General features: G+C 34.7%; 1 protein-coding gene across 4 annotated transcripts in view; it reads right to left on the minus strand.

Annotated features, from left to right (window-relative positions):
* LOC108687557 (protein FAM46C) overlaps positions 1 to 23,080 on the minus strand; it is a 130,400-nt gene that overhangs the window by 45,199 nt on the left and 62,121 nt on the right. The window contains exon 1 of one of the 4 annotated variants that reach the window (XM_018193394.1): positions 14,901 to 15,625. The exons of 2 other annotated variants lie outside the window; for them this stretch is intronic. The gene's annotated coding sequence lies outside the window, so the exon portion shown is untranslated. Of the gene's footprint in view, positions 1 to 14,891; positions 15,626 to 23,080 lie in introns of those variants that run through there. One more of the 4 variants, XM_018193393.1, reaches the window with a different exon arrangement.

Genomic DNA, 23,080 nt, shown 5'->3' on the forward strand with positions numbered 1-23,080 from the left:
CAAAGTAAGTAACACAATAAGTTGCTATTTTACTGCCCTTCCGGCGGCAGTAGCGAAGATGGGAGACAATTTAATTGTATAAAAAAACTTGTATAAACATATTAACACTTATGAAATATCTTACACTATATAAAAGTGAAATAAATTTTCATAAAAATTTCCATAATGATGAGCATTAATGTGCTCATTAGGTTGAGCACAACTGCAGTTGGAGAACGTCCTTAAAATCCATCAGATATGTACATATCTGGAAATCGTAAGTTGCGTCTTTAGCATAATTGTACTTTACATTATCCAAAGTCGTAAAAGCTGATTTGTCGAATTTTAAGTAGTTGTAGAGTCCTGATTTTGTGCACTATATCTATTATGTAATATCGTCTTGGAATATGTAATTTTGCAGAATTAATACATTATATATTATGTATATTATACATTACCTTTTAACGCATGCTGACATTTCGATACGACAAACGCCGTAATAATATGTTATGAGTAATAGCACGCTGTTATATTAATAAATTTAATATTATCTACACACATCCGGACGTAATTGTGTATTCTTTATTAAAGTTAATATATTGTTGAAACATTAATAATAGGAACTTATGTACTAATAATAGTGCTTTTAAAGTTTACAATTTTGATGTCTTGATAATTTAAATCGCAAAGATTGTGCTGTACTTTTGTACGTTTAAAATTGTTCGAAGCAATATAACTTCGACGTTCGACTATGGTTCTTATAGTAGAACATATGTTTAAGTTACGCGAAGTGTCAATTTCAGCTTCGTAAGAAAGTTTTCTTACGTCTGTCTTTCATATAATTTTAGAGCTGGCTTCCACCGACCGTGCAACATTGCACGCTCCAATTCTGCATTACGAAAAGAAGAAAGAATGAGAGAGCGAGAAAAAAAGAAGAAATGCATAAATGTGCGGAGGAGACATGTTTTACATGCGTGAGATACGTGATCGCCGTCGATGGCGAAATCGTGATGGTAAAGAAAAATAAGCATCAAGGCCGGGTAGAGAGTCGATCGAGAAAGAAGATATAAGACAGGAAAGCGCGCGAAGTGACAGGAGAGAATCGAGGAAAGAAAGAGAAGAGGTATGGGCGGAACAGAAAAAAACGAGAAGAAAAGATATTTGCGGTAACGCAATTCAACCTGACCACTTTCGGGGCCGTTTTTCGCCACGCTCGACATTCGCCGGCCTCTAATTGGCTGCACAACGAAGGCGCGTCCGAGGTAAAGTCTTTCGGTTCAGACGCCGTATTTAGACGGACATTAATTATGCACTTTTACCTTAGACGGCCGTCACCCGTTTTGAACGCCCAACGTTTACACACGCACAACTTACGTCTTACTTCGCCGATTATATATCGGACCATTATATTGTAGATTTGCCGATTTAGAAACAGAGAGATTAATGTAATCATGATTTAAAGTTTTAAATGATAGCATAAATTTCTGCCGCACTATATTGATGTTTACGATCATATATATTATGCAAATAATGTTTCTTTCAAATTAATCAAAATAAAATCAGATTCATTTCAATAATAAATCATAATTGTTTTTATGTGTGTCTTCATTGTGACATATGATGTATGAAAAATGAGAAATTAAAATACTCTTCAACAAACGACCTTCGTTAACTTGATTTACCAGTTTTGAACACCTTTCATTCAGTTATTATTTAACCTCGACATTTTGGACTCATTCCAAGAATCTATTGTAACAAAATTATATGATGACGCGAAGTCACTTTATATACATAGCGTGTACAAATGTAACGAGGTGAAATGCCGAAAGACAATAGTTCGAAAAGTTCTAGCTTTCTATCGCTTCTGAAGATTGATTTCGCGAGAGACATTCACTACAGTCAAAGTGAAAATGTCTGCCGGAAACTGATCACGAAAGCTATGTATTTGCTTTCGATTGGCATGACTACAATTGCTACAGTTAATTTTCCGTCAAACTACAATACATTAATGTGCATGATCTGTGAAAGATACTAATAATATTTCGCTGATATACATCATAATTATGTACACATTGATCAAATACAACAGAATAATAGAATTATATCAAATATATAATTGAAACAGAGAATTCTTTATTTAAAATAGAGAATTATATTAAAATTTAAATTTAACTACAAAAAAATTGCCTTCCAGCACGATGTGAAATTAACTTCTTCTTGCAAATTAAAAAAGTAGAGCCTTTAACTTAGCAACAACAAATTAAATAAAATAAATCAATAGATGAGTTGAAGTCAACTTGCGCTAGGAAAGATTCGAATCAAACTTAACGGGAAAGACTTGAAAGAAACAAAACCTTTTGAAGAATATGACGTTGAATAACGCGACATGTTGATCCTAAGGATCGCGTGTACAGAATTAATTACTCCCATAGCATGAATGTTAATTATGGTGAGACGCAATTTGCATGCATGAATGCTTGTGTCTTGAGTAGAGTTGAATTGCATGCGACATATAGATAAGAAACTGTAGCTGTAAATGTCAAGTAAAATAAGGATTATATGGAAGTAATGTAATATTTACACCAAGACTACACCAAGTAATAATATAATGGCTAAATGAACTCTGTTATAAAATTAGACAGTTGGCTAATTATTCGTTACAAAAATCTCCCGATAAAAATCTCGTACAATCGCAGGTATTGCGGATATTCATCAGAAAATATGCTCGATGTCAACAACAATATCCATCATGATTATTTTACAATTGTGTCAGGAGGTATTTAATATCACGTTAATATTGCATAATAAACAATTCTAATTTCAATGCTTCAATTAATGGCATTCAAAATACTTTAGATATAATCTCTTCCGAGAAATGTCAAAATAAACAAATACACACACGAACACGCACACGCACACACACGCGCGCGCGCGCGCGCGCACACACACATGCACATTCCTATGGATATTTTTTTTTTAGACGGAAACCAAATTGGGCCAATTTAATTCAAGTATATAGTTTAATCAAATATCATAAAAGTTCAAACTAATTAAAGTCAAGGAATAACAACACTTCACTATAATTATTTTATTAATCAACATGTTTTATTAACTCAAGGTTTTGGCATCACTTTGTGAAAGTATTTCGTTTGAACCGGTTATGACGCCTTGTTTCAAGTAATGCATGGAGGCAATCAGCTTCATTGACACTAAGAAAAAAAGAATCAAAAAATAAAGTTTTCAGAGTAATAAAAGATAACAAAGAACAACAGATAGAACAATCGATATAAAATGGACATAAAACAAGGAGGTGCGATTGATCAAATAATAAACGACTAGGTCTCCAGGAAACGAAAAAAGTCAACAGAAATGAATAAGAATATCACACGCGTGATTAATAGAAGAAAATAAATACTGACGAAATGCATACACTGAGAAAAAAAGTTGTTAACACGATTAAATGCATTTTTTTATTCGTATAATAATTATTAGTTCAAATATTATAATTTATATATTTAGATTAACAAAATCTTGTAATTTAAAACATGTTATTTGTTTGAATTAACAAATATCTAGTTGAATTAACAAATATTTGTTTGATAGTCCGTGACCGCTACATTTAGTTGAATCAACTAATATTTTTGTTGAAACAGCAACTTTTTTTGTCAGTGTATGCATAATGATACTCGTAGCCACATTTGGCCTAATGGTCAGCGAAGAGATTCGACCATGAAAAATAAGACAGATCATCGGTGTAACGCATTAAAACATGTAATATCGCAAGAGTGAAAGAAAAACGATGCGCATGCGATCGTAAACAAGAAGTATTACAAGGTATATCATTAATAATATTCGATCGTGAAGATCGTGGACAAGATAAAAAAATGCCGCAATATATGACATTGTACTGGTGAGCAATGCATCAAAATGGACGAATCGATAATAAGTGTCATGATAAATATGTGCATGGTGCCCTGGGACGATCGCCAGAGATCGATCTTCCATACAACTTGGGGGACAATTTTTCCAGAATTTTAATTGGCATTTTTACAATTTCCAAATGTGCAGTCTTAAATAGCTTTAGGTAATTAAGCTTTAAATTAAAAACTTACGAGAACGAGCTTTGCAGATAATAAATCAACGTTAAATTGTTCAACAGTCCTTTGCCTGAAGGGATAAAAAGACATCGTCAGAAAAATGCATCGGTCAACGTAACTTGAGCGTGGTGCATTCTTTTTGTAGTATAAGCCAAGTATTTTATCGGCGAATGCACAATATACAAAAGAATGAGAGGACACGAATCAGTTACGGAGTCGTGCGAAAAAAAAACATGAAAGAGCACGTTTGGAGCACGAGAATGGTGAAAGAAGAATGCAAAATTAGGCAACGCGTTTGATTTAAGTAGACGCAGCATATTGTATTGCATTTGATATCGATAAGATATAATTATTTGATATTATTTATAATGTTATTTTATAATACACTTTCATATCAATATTCCGCGATATGTTTGTCGTACGCAATTTTATTATGTAGTATTAAATTTTTACAATGTATATCATTCTTTATTTCTTTTTGCTTCTGATCCTACATAGTAAAAGTTTTATTTATGTTAAAATCGATTCTTACTTAGATTTTTGTATTTTCCCTTTTAACACGAATATTAATTCAATCTGTTATTATGCTATTTGAATAATTTACATGTAAATTGATATTTAATATTTCTTAGTGTTAAAATAACACAATTTATAAGTAAGTAAACAAATAATATAAAAGTTCATTTTACTGAAGAAATATTATTGTAAAATTTGTTTTTCAAAAGTTTACGCTGTTTATTAATCTTTACATAATATTTGTGTTGTAACAGATTTATTTATGTTAAATTAATACAAAAAATTAGGTGGACAGTTCAAGATATATGAAATGTATTAAATTTAACACGACTGATTTTTTCCTAACTAATGTATACTAAATATAAAAATAATTAAATCTGTAGATGTTTATTTATGTAATTTGACAATGTCATCAAATAATGGAATAATTTTCATAACGCCAAAGGGCGCACTTGACTCGTTGCCGCCCACATTGTATAGCGATTATGAACGATAAAGAGGAAGAAGAAAGATAGAATTAGAGAAGATGATCAGGAAAGAAGAAAGGGAACAGTGGGCGGGAGGATATTACGCTTTCACGATGGAACGCATGTAAGTGCACATTTTAATGTCAAGGAAGACATGCGCACGCGCGCCCGTTTTGCAACAATGCGAACGTGGGTTTACCACGGTAAATATACAGTAGCGAATACGTCTTACATCGCACAGCGGAACGACCTAGAAAGAATTAACCCTTTATAACCACATCGTCCTCTATCCTTATTCCACTTTCATCGAGCTCTACAGTTCAGCGAACTCGTTTATTGTGCTTAATACCTCTATGATGATTCGATATATATTCTTTTTAATAATTAATACAACTGAAGAATGTATCAGTTTCGATTCAGCTAATGAATATTAAAACACAACTTTTACTTCTGGCAAATCGAGTTCTCAGTTTCGAAAATGTTTTTGACTTTCCGGTTAGTTCGCAACATTTCAACAGGAATTTAATGCAGCACCTTGAATACCGGAATAATATTGGTAATTTAAAATGATTTGGTTTTATAGCGGCACGTATTTATGGGTGCGGTTAATCTCATTTTGAAATGCTTCGAAGCATTTGACTACCAACCAAAGAATGCTTCAAAGCATTTATCATCACACTGACCGTCTCTTATACATAGCTATAAATTTGCAATATTCAAATACAACGTCTGATATTACGTAATTTTCTTTAGGCTATGAATTTATTATAACTGTCGCTTCACTCAATATTCAATCATATGAATTCCAAAATTTGACCTTCGACAAGTTAGAAGACATCATGTATAAATTGCTTGGAAGCGGATTATCAGAATAAAATGTAAACACAATTCAGGAAGAAGACTAACGGGAGAATGATCAAAAACAACAGAGTCGAGATTAATATATTACTTGCGAGCAGAGAATATCCAGGAATTCCTCTTGTCCAATTAATAATCTATGCAATACAATAACAATTTTATTAAAGATAGTACACTGAAAGAGCAATTTTGCGTTGAAGAATTTAAAAATTTAGTTAGATACAGGTCTGAAAAATAATTTTGCTGGACCTTCAAAACAATTAGGTGTGTAGGACGATAAAATTGGTTGCTAAAATATCAAAATATTTTGCAGCATTACTCATTATGCTTAAGATTCCTGTAAAGTTATATATTTTAATGATCCACTAAAATTATTTTTAAATTTGTATCTAGCCAAATTTTTCAGCAAAATTGCTTTTTTAGTGTACATCTCAATATATCAGTCGGCGCGCAATTTTATTTGACATTTTCTTTCCAAGTCCTATAATATCAATACGTCATTACAATACGATTGTCATTACAATTCATATCTCTAAAGCAGCGCCTACAATGAGATTTTAAGGCGTAAAAAAGCTTCTAAGCCTTGAGTTGTAAGAAATTGATCAATCACAACGTGAATTGAATGTGAGAAGAACAATCGATTATGATTGATCAATTTCTTATGGCTTAAAGCTTAAAACTTAAAGTTAAAACTAAAAATCTCATTGTAGATGCAGCTTAATGCTAAATCGTATTCGGCTTCAGCAGGAATTTCACTCATCTTCTCAAAGAGGTCGCTAAAAAATACTTGCTTATTTTAATTTACAGTGTATACTCGCGCGCGGATTCACACACTGAGACAAAATATAGTCAATTTTAATAAATATTTATTAAATACAAAGATATATTTATTTGATACAAGAAACATTAATTTGATTTAACAATTATTCTATTTAATGAATAACAGATATTTATTTATGACAAATAAATGTTTAGTTGGCAGTACTTCAACTAAATATTTATTAAAATTGACTATTTTTTTTTCTCAGTGCAGATATGGGACGAAAGTATTCGCGAGGATAATAAAAGCGATGACATCCAGTCACGGGGAATCGGCGTCGCGGCACGTGTTGCAAATAGAGCCGTTGCACAATCACAGATCGCGGCTGATATTTTCGAGAAACATAACTTATTACGCCTACGTCAATATATGTATAGCCGCGCGGCATAGCGCGGCGTATAGCAACAAATGACCCGCTTGATCAAACGAACGTTTCGCACCATTGTTTGGCGTAATGTAATCGGCCGTTCTGGAACATTCGCCGTAAGCATTGTCGCCTGCCGAGTTGGATTTATTAAGCTTAATATGCAGGAGAAAGGTTACGCGCGCCGGCGGCATGGCTGATCTATTAATAATGATGAATAACGGACGTTGGAATTATGAATAAGAGAATCGCGGGGAAGATACTGCAGCTACTGAATCTCGGTCGCACGAGACGTAAAATGATATATGTAAAAGACGATACATAAAGGCGTCCCAGATTTTTACCCTTTCCTTCTTGTTTAACCCAGATTCGACCCGGATTTAAATTCTATTTTATAAAAATTTCACTGATCTCCTCATAATTAGTTATTTCATTTAATTACAATTATACAATTTGAAATGGACCGATAAAAATAAATTTTATTGAATAAGAAAAATCCTATTTTTATCGGTTAAAGTAGATCTTGCTTGTTAGTGCTGAAATATTTCTTTGTGTGAATTGCGCTGTTTGCAGAATCAGAAATATTTAAGGACTAAAATCTGCTTCGATTGAAAATTAGGATTTCTCTTGGATTTAATATTATATAATTTAGATAAAATTAATTTAGATCGAAAAAATAGAATGGAAGAACGGCACACATGTTGTATGAAACATTGTTGTCAACGATTAATAGTGAGGTTTCCATTACGCATCACGTTTAAACGTCACGTATCTAATTACAATAACACCGATAAAATTCAAGTGCGAAGTCCGTTTCGAAAGTTCGAAGTGCGATTAGTGATTGAGCGAGGAAACAGCCGGTTAGCGCGCGTGATTCTCGAGATAATCGCTGTTATAAAAATGTAGCTCCACGCGCGGATGCACGCGAGAAATTGATGGGCAAATAAAAACGACATACGAACGTAAACATCGAATTATGTGAATTTACAGTGTAAGCATATGAATAAAATACTGCATGATCATCGCGCGGAGATGCGCTAGTCGTAAAGTTGTCCGTCTGTAAAAATATTAGCAAACCTCTCTTGACCTTTGACGTTACAAAACGACGAATACACGACAGGTATGCGATTTTGGCGAGCCTTCGAAAGAAAACGTCATTGGGTGCAGACGTCGGTTCTCTTTCGGGATTTTTACGCGGTTGTCTTCCATCTCGTCGGTGAAGTACGGCGCGAAATACGATATAAATCTCATTCGAGATTCCTCCTTGATAAAGATGCGAGATATAACGAGAAAGAAAAAGTGAGAAAAAGAGTGGGATGTAAAGTTTAATATCGCAATAAACTCTTGGTTACTATTGTATCAGTACATTTAGAATCACTTAACCGACACGTAAGATAAAATTTATCAAGTTCCAAAAGAGGTATTCGGATACCGAGAAAAGCAGAAAAAGCGAAAGAGCAAAACAAGAATTATGCTAAAACTAGCATTAATTGGCATTAATCAGCAAAATGTAAGGAAATGACAGTGTTGCAAGTTCCAATATTGCATTATAAGTCTATGAACGTGAAAACATTACAATAAATTAAAATCAAATAGAAGCTAAAAAAAATCCGTCTGCTTACATCGCAATATCGTGAGAAAATATGAGTTCAAGAAACAAATATGTACTGTCATATTTACTTTTAAAAGTTGTCCGATGAATAAAGACACTCCAACACAGAAGTTCAGCGAACTACATTTATGGGCGTTGTAATTTAATTGATTAACGTATACCGGAAATTCAAAAAAAAAAAATTTTGCAGCGGAGAATGGCGAAGTGTGAAAAAATCCGAAAGAAAGGAGGAAGTACTCGCGGGAGTGAAAGGCGGGATCGGGTCGTTTAAGTGATTACTATGAAGATTACTATGCATAGTCGACTAGCGAACACGTTCCAAATAGACGACTCCATTGTGTCGACGAAAAAAAAAATCGATATTACGACGAGTCGCGTTGCAGGGCGTCGTTACGTCGCATGGCGAGATGATTGTCGATATACCGGAAGATAGAAATTGGGTGGATCGATTGAGTGAAAGGTATCCAAGTACAAAGCGATAACACAGATACGATGCGTGTCGTACATGTGTCGTTACGCTTGCGAGCCACGTGCCGTGGCTGATATCTTCGACCGGAAATTCGGGTGAGAAGCCGGGTCAGGAAAACGTCAGGAATGCATCATATTGCGATTCCGCGAGGAGATTCGCGAAGAAAGGAGGAAGTGGCTGCCGGGTGAGTGAAAGGATGCGGGATCAAAAAATTCAACGGAGAGATTATAACACGATCTCTCGACGCACGTGCACGTCCTATCTTTCTTCCTCTTTTTCTTTCTCTCGTTTTTTTCTCTCTCTTTCCGTCGCATACGTAACACATCGGTATCTCGCTATCGCTCTTTAATATAGGAATCATATATGTACAGCACAACGGAATAAAGCCAGTTCCGCGGATGCGTTTGCTCATCAAATACTGAGTCGCAACAAATATGAATGCGACAACACAATAACGATACATGACTGTGACGCATTTGCGATACATTCAACGTTTCAATATTCAGGGGATAAATGCACTTCATTTGTGGTTGATTCGAAATAGAATGTGTATATTTAAGTGAAGATATTTCAATGTTGTGCATAATTCATCGAGAGAGTTAATTTATTTGCGCATTAGCAACGCCAATTATCGCGACATTATCGGACTGATTTGTTTCTCGAAAAATTAAAAATTTTCTAAATGATCTCGTTTCGATGACGTGTGGATTCATAGAAACTGTCTAACTGTCTAATTTAGATAACGATCATAAAAGGCATGTATATATTTCAATTAAATTCTCCTTAAAGCTCTTATTTACTCATCACTGCTCTCAGATTATGATCTTAGAAATAAGAAAATACACAATAAAAATTTTTGCAAAATATATTATTATAGAAATATATGTCAATAAAACAGCAGTTAAAATCAACTTATAAAATATTATTATTATTATTATTATTATTAAAATCGATTTATACCGAAAACTCTTTTTGTTTCATTAATTAATAAATAACCATATATCTGGAAATTAATTTTAGCTTAACCAAAAACAAAACAAGCTAAAAAATAGCTATGACAAACTAATAATGAAATTAATAATATATAGAAATAAATGTGATTTAATTTCACTTCAAAAGAAGAAAATAGTTTATGTTATATTTTATAAATCTATTCTAGCAATTGCAAATGTTGTTTTATTGAAAAATATTTCTATTCAAATACAATTTGCAAAAATTTTTGTTATGTTTTCTCGCTGTTGACTTACAATCTGAATTTTTATTTAAAAAATAGTTATTTTATCTATTTAAAAAATTTATTTACTAAAGTATTTCACGATAGTAGAGATATTCTCACTACAATATAAATAATATAAAAGATACAACTTGGAAAAGTATTTTCCGATAGATTAGTGATTAACCTATGAGTTAATCTAGAGACGCAAAAATTTCGTATTTCGTACGTAAAATAATTTTTATGCAATATCTCCAAAATATTGTTTCTCCCAACTTCTTATCCCTTGCAATCAATTAAACTATCTCAGTATTAATTACAATCCTAATACGCTGACAATAATTAAGATAAACAAGTTTTCACGATGTTATTCGCGGTGATATTAGCACAGTTGTACGGAGCTCCATAGGTAATCAATCGCACACTTGCTAAGGAATAAACGTGTATCACTTGAGTTAAACGAGCTTTTTATCTTAAGCGAGCAAAAAAAACAACCTGTTGACTACGTAATCAACAACGGCGTAACGACGCGGGTGTGCGAGCATTATTTCGCACACGCATCGCATCGTATTAGGGTCTTGGCAAATCTGCTTAAGATTCCATTGACACCTCTCTTAAACGACTGACATAAATCAGCGGATTATCTATCTTCGTGCGAACAATGTTAAAACGATTGAGGAAAGATCGCAGGCGACGAGAGCGACAACGGGCCGTTCGAGTGCGCGAAACTGTCTGGCGCAATAATTTCTCTGCGCGAATTATTCCACTCGTGCCGTTCGCGAAGAAAGAAAAAGAGGAGAAAAAGGAAAAGAAAAAAAAAAGGGGGAAAACCCCTTGGCCTAAGTCTATCTTTAGCTCGACATACGTTTGGTGATATCATTACTTAGATATGCGGATAGAATTTCGGATATTTCTGGTATATTTTGGAGATTGTTTCGAGTAACACATGACGTACTGAATAAATCGATTTCTTCAAGAATGCTTTCTCGTTCGATCGCTTTCACAGGACATTATTTGTACCTAATCTGCCGCGATCGAAAGACAAAATGAAAAATGATTGTCGATTTTGTAAATTTGTAAAAATCGTCTTCAGTCGTTTCCCTTCCCACCCCCCCCCCCCCCCTCTCTCTCTTTCTCCCTCTCTGTCTCGAGAAGCGGAAATGCAGCACAATGTAATTTAATCCGTACTAATGCTAAGATCGCGGAGCTTGTTTGCCAAGTTGTCATTAGTCACTTTGTACAGACGATTCAGCCTGAATGTTAAGTCACAGAACTTCCCGTATACGCGAAAAATACATGTTCATTGCATTGTCGAGAGTGCAGCATTTATAACACAATTTCTTTAAGAGAAATATTTTTCGCGCGCGCGTTAATATCATTAAGGCTTCGTCGCTGGCTCTTCATTACGCATGGAGCAAATGGATATTTTGCAGAAACGCATAAACGTATATTATACATTTTTTTTTTAATGAATCGATGTATCGTTTTCACTTGGCATGGAAATAAATCAGACAATTCGATGAACGCCTCCGATCTGTTTTGCGTAATCCCGATACCCAGCCCCCTTTCCCTTTTTCGCGTCGCAACGTAATAATTATTTCACCATATTGCCGAGAGTGCTCGTTAAAGACACGGTAAACAAGTCCGCGGCGGCTTTTAATACACCACTCGCGCGCGATCGCACGTAACGGATGAATTAACGTACGTATATTAAGGCATTTGCGCCGACGATCCAACGTACGTTGTGTGCGCGTGCACGCGCGTGAATTGTACATGTATATGCGTATATACATGAGTGTACGTCTCGATTTGTTGCAAGTTAGATATTCTGACCTTGACTACTAATCTATTCCCGCAAAACAGTCGATTCCTCGGAGTATCACGTGTACACAATGACATAATTGCGCGGCACTTGTAATTCAATTTCCTCACTCTACATTGTAGCGTTGAATCGAGATGCGAATTAAAAGCGTATATCCGGAGAGTTTCAATATCTATTCCACTCACAAACATTAATTATTCTATCTATTCTACTAATTAATTATAACGCTGCATTCTTAAGAGATTAAGCATAAATGGTATTCCTCGTATGTACATCGAGTATTTATTTATGAGTTGTACCCTTTAAATAGATCTCAGAAAAATAACCAGATGTTATGAAAATGAGTTGTGTGCTATTTTTACAAGGATTTTAATCTTAGACAAATACTTTCTAAATCTTCAATAAAATTTCGAAATTTTATTCATGATATTAGATTACTGAATAAATAGACATATTTTTTAGTTTATTTACGATCGATTAAAAAAATTATATTCCAAATTATTTTACTTTATTATATTAAATTATACCACAATATGATAATTTTTTCAAACACACAATATGGTAATTTTTTTGATACAAAGACTGACGAAGACTCTTTATATGTATTAGGGTTTACTTAATTTACTATATCGAGATATATCTGAAAGAAATAAATTCTTTTTTATATTGGTTTTATTAGAATTTGGTGTACATTCAAGATATTAAAATGTGCATTATCCTATTCTTTGTTTTAAACGATTAATCAGTTTCTTCAACGTATTTGAGAAACGTAGTAGTCAAAGTAATTTAAATTGCAAAGTGAAAGTGAATTGCGCAAAATGAACTACTATCCTATAATTATGCCAGAAGAACGAGGAAGAATGAGTTGTTTTCGCACACAATGTCTCGAATAGACGCACCGGTGAATGATCGATAGCCATCATCGAACAGCCATTGAATCAACTTCCGTCGCTTAGATAAAATCAAGTAAATATGATCTCTTGAAAAATATCATTTATAAAAAATCATACACAAATACAATTTATAATTAATCGCATAATCGCTAGATAAAATCATCATTTATCTGAATTAATCCACTAACGATCTTGTCAGTTTCGATATCTCGATCTTGTCCATTCGCCATAATACATTCGCCGTTTGAAGCAACATTCAATATAAATGCTGATCACGGATGATACTTGGGAGGGAATCGACTTAGAAGAATAGACTGTGCATTCTTTAATCTCAGCAAATGTCTGTGCTTGGTTTAAAAATATAAAAACGCGACATTGGATCATATCAGTATCTCTCTCCAACTTAACACTTTCATGAGAGAAAAATAGATAAAAGCGTTTATTAATACTCGATAGCAAACCTCTTAAGAATATAAAAATGACAAGTACATAAAAAGAAGATAAAGAGAAAAGATGGCAACACAAAATAAATATCTATAAAGAAATAAAGAAATATAAAGATAAGAATTAAAAAAAATGAAAATAAAAAACAAACGAATTATAAAAAAGGGAAAGAGAAAGAGAGAGAGAGAGAGAGAGAGAGACAGAGCGATATATAATAATTTAAGCTACCTCGTTCTTTCTAAACTGACAGTGACAACTTTATAGGAGTACGCAGTCTATTCTTATTGACTAGTATTTAATTAACATCACGTATTGCTGTCGCGTGAAGAATTCCTCGACCGATGCATCTACCCTTCCACGTTTTCTCGAGGGTGCATCGACATGCAGAGATTCTCGGCGCGCAAAAAGTTCCGTCTGAACTCTGACGAGAATCGAGAGAGGTAGGAGAAGATTCGCGAAAGGTCGCGCGCGTGCGCGCGCGGATCGCGACGTTCTAGAAAGAGCGCGATCGCCCGCACGAATAGAACAAATGGAAATGTGTAAGCACAGATGCGGGCGGTGGGTTTTTCGTGCCGAAGAACTCGAGAAGAAAATCGCGAGTGATAGGAGCAACTCCGAATTGCAAAGTCGTTTGAAATCCCTGAACGACTTTTCCAAGTTTTCACTAAATGCCATTACACAGAAATGATTCCGCTTTAGGTCCTCTTCCACCTTTTCAATGAAATGGACATTAAGGTCTGGTTCCATCAATGTAAGACTAAACTCGATTTAACTTACTGTTTACTTTTTCCTGCTCATTTCTGTCCCTCTTACCAATGTAGTTTAATTTTAATTTCGGTTTAACTCGGTTTAACTTCGTCTTTTTCTAATTTTAAGAATTAGAAAAAGATGAAGGGTAAGTTGAATTGAAGTTAAAGTTATATACTGATAGAAACGAGAATAATCTTAGACTTAGAAAAAGAAAAAGAGCGAATTGTGAAGAGATTAAAATTAATCTTACATTGGTGGGACTGGGCCTTAATTTCTATCAATGTAGATTAACTTTAATCACGATTTAACTTATTTTTTCGAGTTCTAAGAATCAGAAAAGGGTAAAGAATACATTAAATCTATGAGATTGAAATTAATCTTCATTGGAATAAAGTTAGTCTCTACATTAGAAATGAAATATCTCAAATTGAAACAAACCACCGCAAAGTTAGCTGTTATTTTCGAGGTATCGATGATAATCGGCCTCTTCAATCTGGTTCTACAAATCTTCCTATTCCGTTTCGTTGATTTCGCGAGGAGAGGGTTAACATATGGCGAACGAAATTAATGAGAATTCGAATACTTACGATACGTACAAGCCTTCTGCTCCTTGTTGACGTCGGGACACTACGTCACGGCACGTTTCACTGATCTTTCGTGAGATCGGAGGGTGTTATATAGCATCAAGTATGCAGAGATATCAACATTCGGTCCGAGAATTTCGCTTCTTAATCAACGCCTCTCAATTGCATATAAACGCCGTTCGGAGGCTCCGCGCACATAAACGTGCCGCTTCTTCTCGATGTCTCGATGTGTATGGACAGGGGCTCGCTGAATGTGGAGAAACGTACGCGTCGTTCTCGAACCGGTCGAGCTCGTCGCGCCACCAGGAGTCGAATTGCGTAGTCGTGAACGAGAACTGCCGAGGCGTCTTTCGCGTTCTCGCGTAAATTCCGTATGAGAGATCTGCAGTTACGTGTCTTTCTCTCTCTCTCTCTCTCTCTCTCTCTCTCTCTCTCTCTCTCTCTCTCACTGCCCGTCTCCGTCGACGGGCAGGTCGGTCTCCGCTTCGAAGCTCGTGAACAAGAACTCCAAAGAGTTCGCGTATAGCCGGGTTTCTGTTCCGCCCCCCCTGATCGTCCGCCGGTTCACGACTCGCGAGCCGCCGCTTCGTTCTCGCGCGCGCTTGCCGGAGGAACAGTGAAAAAACGTTACGTTTTATTTGGTCGTGGGCAAGATGCGCGCAAAGGGAAAAACCGTACGTGCCGACCAGAACGAAGAGGTTCAGTTTAACACGTCTGCGACACCACCAGTCGCCGCGGCGAACCAACTGACACTGACAACGACGCGTATGACTCCGAGCGCGCTGGCGCGCACGCACTCCGGCGCGGCGTCACTCTCCCCCTCCCCCTCCCCCGCCACCCAACGAACGACGAGTTCACCCCTACTTCTACTACCGCCCGCTCCCGCTACTCGCGATCCTCGCGGAGTCCGCGGACTCCGCTCCGGCTGGCCGCGGCCGCGGCCGCGGTGTCCTCGTCGCCGCGTACCCGGCGTACCCCGCGTGTATAACCGTGTATAACCGTGTGACGCCGCGCACCCACATATGCTTACGAGTCGCAACACCCGAGAGAGAGATCCGATCTCTGTTTATTATAAAATATTGCCGCTCATAAGTTTGGAGTATCCTACAGTTTTTAAATGAAATTCACGCAATTCATTACGAATATAATTATTTTATTGAAAATACATCTCTAACTTTTATTTTTGTACGTACACTATTGAAACAAATTTATGACTGGTAATAAATATAAACTTTTTTACATTTACAATGCTAGTCTTTTTTAAGTTGTAAAATAGATTGAATTATATTTTTTTCAAAATTAAGAGATTTAAACTTATGAGTGGTAAAGTGCAACACGCGCGATGAGAGTCGACGTTGACAAGAATTTCATAATCCTTAGTACATACTTTAATTTTTTGGGATATTCTTACTATACACGTTCGATCATTCTATGATTAATTTTCATCACTTTTACTTTTTAAATATAAAATATAAAAATTATTAAATGATTTTTACGTATACTTTGACATTTTTAGAAAATATTTGTAAAGTTGTATATTTATAGCAAACCATATAGAAATTGTTGTAACTAAATGATAAAAATACAAACAACTAAATTTTTTGGACATCCGATACTTGAATTATTTTTTCTTTTGTTTGGAATGTCAACTTTAATACATTGAAACATATTTTTCCTTTAGATATTTTTGTTTCAGGTTTTATTTTTTTGTGTGAAAAAAATTTCGACGCGCGGTTTACAGAATCAGATATGTACATAAATTAATATATAAATTTGTACCAAAATATTTAAACAGTAAACACAGTTTGTTTATCTCAGAAAACGAAGAGAGAGAGGAGAAATTCTGATTCACTGAATTGCATATTAACACAAGTTTGTGAGTTAATCATCAATTAATTTAACCAAAGATTGGTAAAGGAAATACATTCAAATCCAATAAAGTCTTAAAGGGAAAAATCATATTACAAAAGCTTACAATGATTACATAGTTGCTCTTTCTAAATGTAGCAATTGAACAAACTCGGCTTTGCATTCCATTGTCCTAACCGTCACGCACTTTTTATCGTTCTCTCGATTTTCCTCTCGCGAGCATGTCACGCAGTGCGTAACGCAACTTGCGCAAGGCTCTCTCTCTCTCTCTCTCTCTCTCTCTCTCTCTCTCTCTCCTTCTCTCTATATATGTATATATAAATATATAAGAAAGTAATAAAGAATGCGCGCGCGCGCGCGCGCGCGCACACACACACACACACACACACACACACACACACACACGCGCATTCTTTATTATTTTCTTTTGTTACTATTTCTTTTTACTGATTTTTTGTTTTTTTACGCTTTTATGTTTATGGTAATGTTATATATCTTAGCGCTTGAGAGGACTTATCCTAGAGCGCGTGATAAATAAAGCTATCTACCTACCTACCTATCTCTTTCGCGGAACGGACTCCTCGTCGCTCGTGGGATCGCGGATGGTGCCCGAAAGAGAGAGTAGGCCACGAGTAGTGTTGCGCGATCGATCGGTGCGCTGAGACTTCCGCGATTTTCCGGTATCGCTGAAAGTTAGTTATCTTTTTATTTTTTTCGAATTTTGCGAACTGCGCGCCACAATCTTGCACGTCTGATTAAAAAGTCTGACTTAAAAAGCGTTTTAAGTTTCTTAATGCTTATATCCCGCGTTTCAAGAATTACGATTCTGTTTCTGCGAAACTGTTTTGAAGAAATGTACTTGTAAAGAATTAGACAGAAGAGGAGCTCGGCTGTACTTGAACACGATATATATTACGCATGCAAAATTCTTTCTATGCAAATTTTGTGTCGCTATGTGAATTATTCGCGTATGTTTATATTGAGAGAAATCTTCATGACATGATGCACTTCAAATTTTTTGACTATCGTGAAGTCCAAAATTGTATTGATAATTGTACTGATAGCATAAACGAACAGAGATTTGTTTGGTTCTTGTTGTAATTCTTGAAAAGTATAAAGACACTAAGAAACTTAAAATGCTTTTTAACTTATCAGGTATATAAAATGGATGTAACAGTTCGTAAAAAATAATCGATAATCATTTTAATTCTATCCATTTTCCAAAACTAAAATAATAAACGATAATTCTTAAAATTTTTTCATTGTATTCAATTTCTTTAAAATATACTTATGTAACAATATGTACTCGGTTAATTTAACTGTAAATGGCTATTGCAAACATATTTATGTAATGCCAGCCTTTAAATTTGGCCTAGAATCGAAATTATAGTTATGAGCAAAGATACCTGGCAAAGAAACGACGAATTTTATTTACTTTCGAATGCTTAAATTTGAACGTACCTCCCTCCCCCCTCCCCCCCTCCCCCAAGTAAACAATAATCAAATACTACGTTATAATATTATATACTACATTATAATAATTTTCAGAGACGATGCGAATATTATGCACTGCGAGAGACAATGTTACAACGTTTCTCTATCCCGGGTCTTACGTAATAACCGGATCAATTACTTCTGCCTATAAGTAGGACAACTTCGAGTCGTTACGCGGCCTTGTTTGCGCTCTTTATCTTCGAAATTGTTGCAATTCTCAAATAGCGTCGTCCTTTCTTCTCACGTTCACAATTCGCGCGCACAAGTACGCGTTCGACGGTTCTAGCAGCTTCTAGAAATGGTGGAACTATAGACGTCGATGTCAGATAAGAGCTTATAGCCATTTGCTTCTCGTAACCTATAGACTAAATACATCCTTCCGCGCACAAGAGTTGTCGTCCTACTTTACGTTATATACCGTATTTTCCGGATTCCCTTCGGCTACCTATATATTGTTGTTCGAGCAGTTCTTCAATCACGACGACTTGACCTAAGCGGAAGCCGTAGAATATGTGGGATGTAGTTAACATCGAAACATTTGATAGCGATCAATTTGATATAATTAGTGTTGAATCGATGTTTCAACGTGTCTTTTCATGTGATAGGAGAAATGGGTTAATTCTTTTATACACAGGTATAAAAACAGATGAGATATGTAGACGTAAATGATCAAATAAGATTAGACATTAGATTTAGATTAGATTATTTGTTATTTTTAAAGACGAATAAAAACTGTAAAGAAAATACAAAGTAGCAAGATACAGAAAAACATCGTACAGCGATAATAATTCCTCTGTACAATTTCTTTAACTAGAGTATATTAAAATTAATATATCTATGGAATTTAATGAATATAAAATGTTAATGTGATTTACTAATATTTATTATATGAAAAACAATTTTCAATTTTACATGAAAAATTATTTTATATTATATTTTATATATATTCAATATGATAATTTCTTAAATTATAAAAGTTGTCCCAAAAAATTATTAAGTGTCGTCAATTCACTAGAGTGTCAAGAATACTGAAAAATATAGTCTGCAGGATAATACTCATAAATTTAGATAAATAATGGATAAAAAAATCCCCTATGTCAATATCGTACGAAAAGTTTGCGTTGAGTTTAACATAGTAAGGCAATGAGTGGTATGAATAAAACGTAGATTGAACTTAGAAATACATACTTTGATAGCGAGTATTTACTTTGATATTAAACTCTACTTGTAGAAGTTTGATATTAAAATTACGTCATTAAACGTGCAGTACGAATGAAAAGGAATTTATATTTATAACGGAGATATATACTTCCGTATCTAGATCCTACATAGAATCGCCTCCCATCCGTAGAAATTCTCAGCACAGAAGCACAATGGAAGTCGAGATAGAAGCAGCTCCCGTTTGAAGCAGATTAAAATCGGTGGAATGTAATCCGACTTTTTCTTTCATTAAATATTTTCGTTATGTATGTTTTTATTTTACATAATATCCATTGTGAGTATTTTACATATATTTGAACGTATTTCCTCAGATGTCAAAGTAACATTGCTACTCGAAATCTCATACATGTTAGATCATTATCTGAATTATCTAAGAGTTAAAATTATGGTTTTCCTGAACGCAAGCTTGTATTCATTTTTACTCATATGATATTCATACCAAGGCAGGTAGTCTTCCCGTGTATTGTCAAAGCTAATAAGTAAGAATGAATATTTATGATTGAGGAAAGGACGCAGGAAGGAAACTGCGTTTGGAAGAATAACGCGAATAGAACATCAGATTCTCGGAAACGAATTGTAGTCATGCTATCGACATGCTGACATATACAAAATAATATAACGATATTAAATTTAATCTACAATTGGATTAAGTTACGTCTCATTAATGTATTTTAGAATGGAACAATTTAAAAGCGGGCGAAAGACAGTTGTCGCGATAGGCAGAGCGTCGTGAGTTCAGACTGCCCATGGAAAAGAAAAACTCTTCCAGGGTTCCAAAGACAATTTTAGGTCAAACAGTTATTGCAGGTTATTGACTCGACATCAGATCGTTACTTTCACGTCATAGTGTTGGTCGTACTTTTAAATCGAAGCGGTGGTTAATCTATTCTCGGACGCGCTATACCGCCGACGTAACAATCCTGCCATTCATCGTTAGCCAAAGAATGTAAGGAAGCAATGATAAATTTTTTAGATGTCCACAAGTCGGTGGTGGTTCTGTATGCGTCTTCTTGCGTAAAAGAGGAATTTGTAAAAAAATATATCTGAAGATTTCTAAATGTTCGCGATCGTTGACATTTAAGTATAGTAGCGGGGTCGCATCTAATTATTTGCACTCTCTTTTGCGGATAATTTTACTTAAAGAAGATCTATCTAAACTTTTAACTTTCGACGAGCTTGCAATGTTTTAAAGATATTTTAATTTTTCTACTAAAAGTATTTCCTATCAAAACTTAAGAATTGCAAAAAAATTGTGTTCTTCTCTGACATTATAAAATAGAAATTTTATATATTATCTGTTTTATCTAAAATTTATTTTTTAAAATTCTCTAGATTTTTCTTATTATTATTTCAAATAATTTATTTCAAAATATATATTGATTTCTCCAGTTGTGAAATATTCTGCATATACAAGGTGTCCTAAAATTTACGACTCCAAATACTTATTAGCAAGGAAATTTTCAAAAAATTAAGTAAAAAAAATTATTTGTAAATTTTTATTTTAAGCAATAATTTCTGAGATAAGGTTCTTTTAAATATGATCAATTATAGACTATATAAAGATTATATATTTCGCGGGTTTTCTCCGTGTCCAGATTCATTCTTGGAATGCCAAGATCTGGACACGGAGAAAACCCGCGAAACGCATAATCTTTATATAGAAAGCACTCGTAGAACCCTCAAGAATATTAATTATAGACTATGTTGTATGGATGGTCGCATATAAGTATTAATAAACACGCTAAAGTGCGTGTTCATAAGAGCGCTTACTAATACTATCACTGATACTATCACATATGATTACTCATGGATATGTGACCATCTCAACATAGTCTATAATTAGACATATCTGAACTCTATTATCTCAAAAATTATTATCTAAAAAGAAAACTGTTTTAAATACAAATTTACAAATATCTTTTTTACTTAATTTTTCGAAAACTATTTTGCGATAATATTTTTAGTTACAAATTTTGGGACAGTCATCAAACAAATAAAAATAGATAAAATTAATTTCGCTGAATTAATTCGCAATATTCAATAGATCTAACAGATATGCAGTGCAATTCAAAGCTACCATAAAATCATTCTCTTATTCCGTTCGAGTTAAGTCTCTGCGCACGTATTCAATTTGTAATTTACACGAAACTGGAGCACACAAGATAGGATTACACACCTACGACGGTAACTTTGCACCGCAGTTAATAAAGCTTTCAGAATCAGGTAATGTAATGTCCGAGAAAGTAGCTTCGGTTAAGCTGTAAGCTTTAATTTCTATATATACATAGCTCTTGTTAATGTTAAACGGGGGATATACAATTTTCTTTTCTCTTAAACAATAAGCAGCAAACATTTTATTCTGTCTTATAATAATAAATCTAAGAGTACGTTATAAAAGAAACATTAAAATATCACATTGAGAGAAAGGATTTTGTTAATTTTGCAAGCCATCAGTACCTTTAATCGGTGATCGGTAAATATGTGACAACAAATTTTGTTGTTGTGTTTGCTGTTAGTTTGCTATACCAACCAATTATTAGTAACAGAAGCAAACTATATAGAATCTAAGCTATCTTTTGGATAGACTTTAGGCTCGTTTACATCGAATTCGTAGATAATCGTGGAGTCTTAAGTCATAGAAAATCGACCAAGCACAGTCAAATGTAGGGAGAATATTTGATTAGAATTGATCAATTTCTTACGATTTGGGATCCTACAAGTGTCTTTTATATATATATATATATATATATATATACGAGCCTCTTATTTGCTAGCAATATTATGGATTATTTGTTACATTGACAAATTAATTTGCAATCGTACAAATCGATCGATTTTTAAACAAATATTACATTTGCTTTCCTTTGATTTGTTCCTATAAAAAATCATTTTTCTTAGTGCATACATACAGAAAAAAACGAATTTTAAAACATATTTAAGTTTTTTTGCAAATTAGATAAAGCGAAAAGTTCAATCATTAGACTTTTTAAATGTATTTTAGAGTATTTTTTAATTTTTCGATTGTGACTTGTGTGCGAACTTGGCAAGAAATCATGACAGTACGAGATATTGAGAGCAGTTAAATTTCAATGAGTCTCTTTAATTTAATAGTTAACGAGAAAATTAAATTCAAGTAATGATCTCGAAACTAACGATGCTAATTCTAATTGTAAGTCCCGGTGGGACGCGAACACAGGCCGAGGAATGACGAGAGTCGAGAGATCGCGTCGTCGCGCTCGGACAGCGCGAGCGAAGTGAAGGTGTTGATGACGTAATGTGCGCACGGCAGCAACCGCGTGCATGGTGAAGTGGAGAGTTGCTCGTGACTTGCGGTGTGCATTAAGAGAGAAAGAGAAAGAGATAACAAGAGAAAGAGAAAGATATAGCGAAGAGAAGAGCGTGGAAGTTGCGCACAAGCGCAACGACATGCAACGCCGCGTTGCGCTGCCACCGTCACTACAGCGACCGTCAAGGACGTTTGCGCTCGGTTTATCGCGCTGAGAGAAAGAAAATATTGGAGCGAGACGGAGGCAGAACGGGGGAGGCTGAGAGAGAGAGAAAGAGAGAGAGAGAGAGAGAGAGAGAGAGAGAGAGAGAGAGAGAGAGAG

Source organism: Atta colombica, unplaced genomic scaffold (assembly GCF_001594045.1).
Source record: "Atta colombica isolate Treedump-2 unplaced genomic scaffold, Acol1.0 scaffold207, whole genome shotgun sequence".
NCBI lineage: Eukaryota > Metazoa > Arthropoda > Insecta > Hymenoptera > Formicidae > Atta > Atta colombica.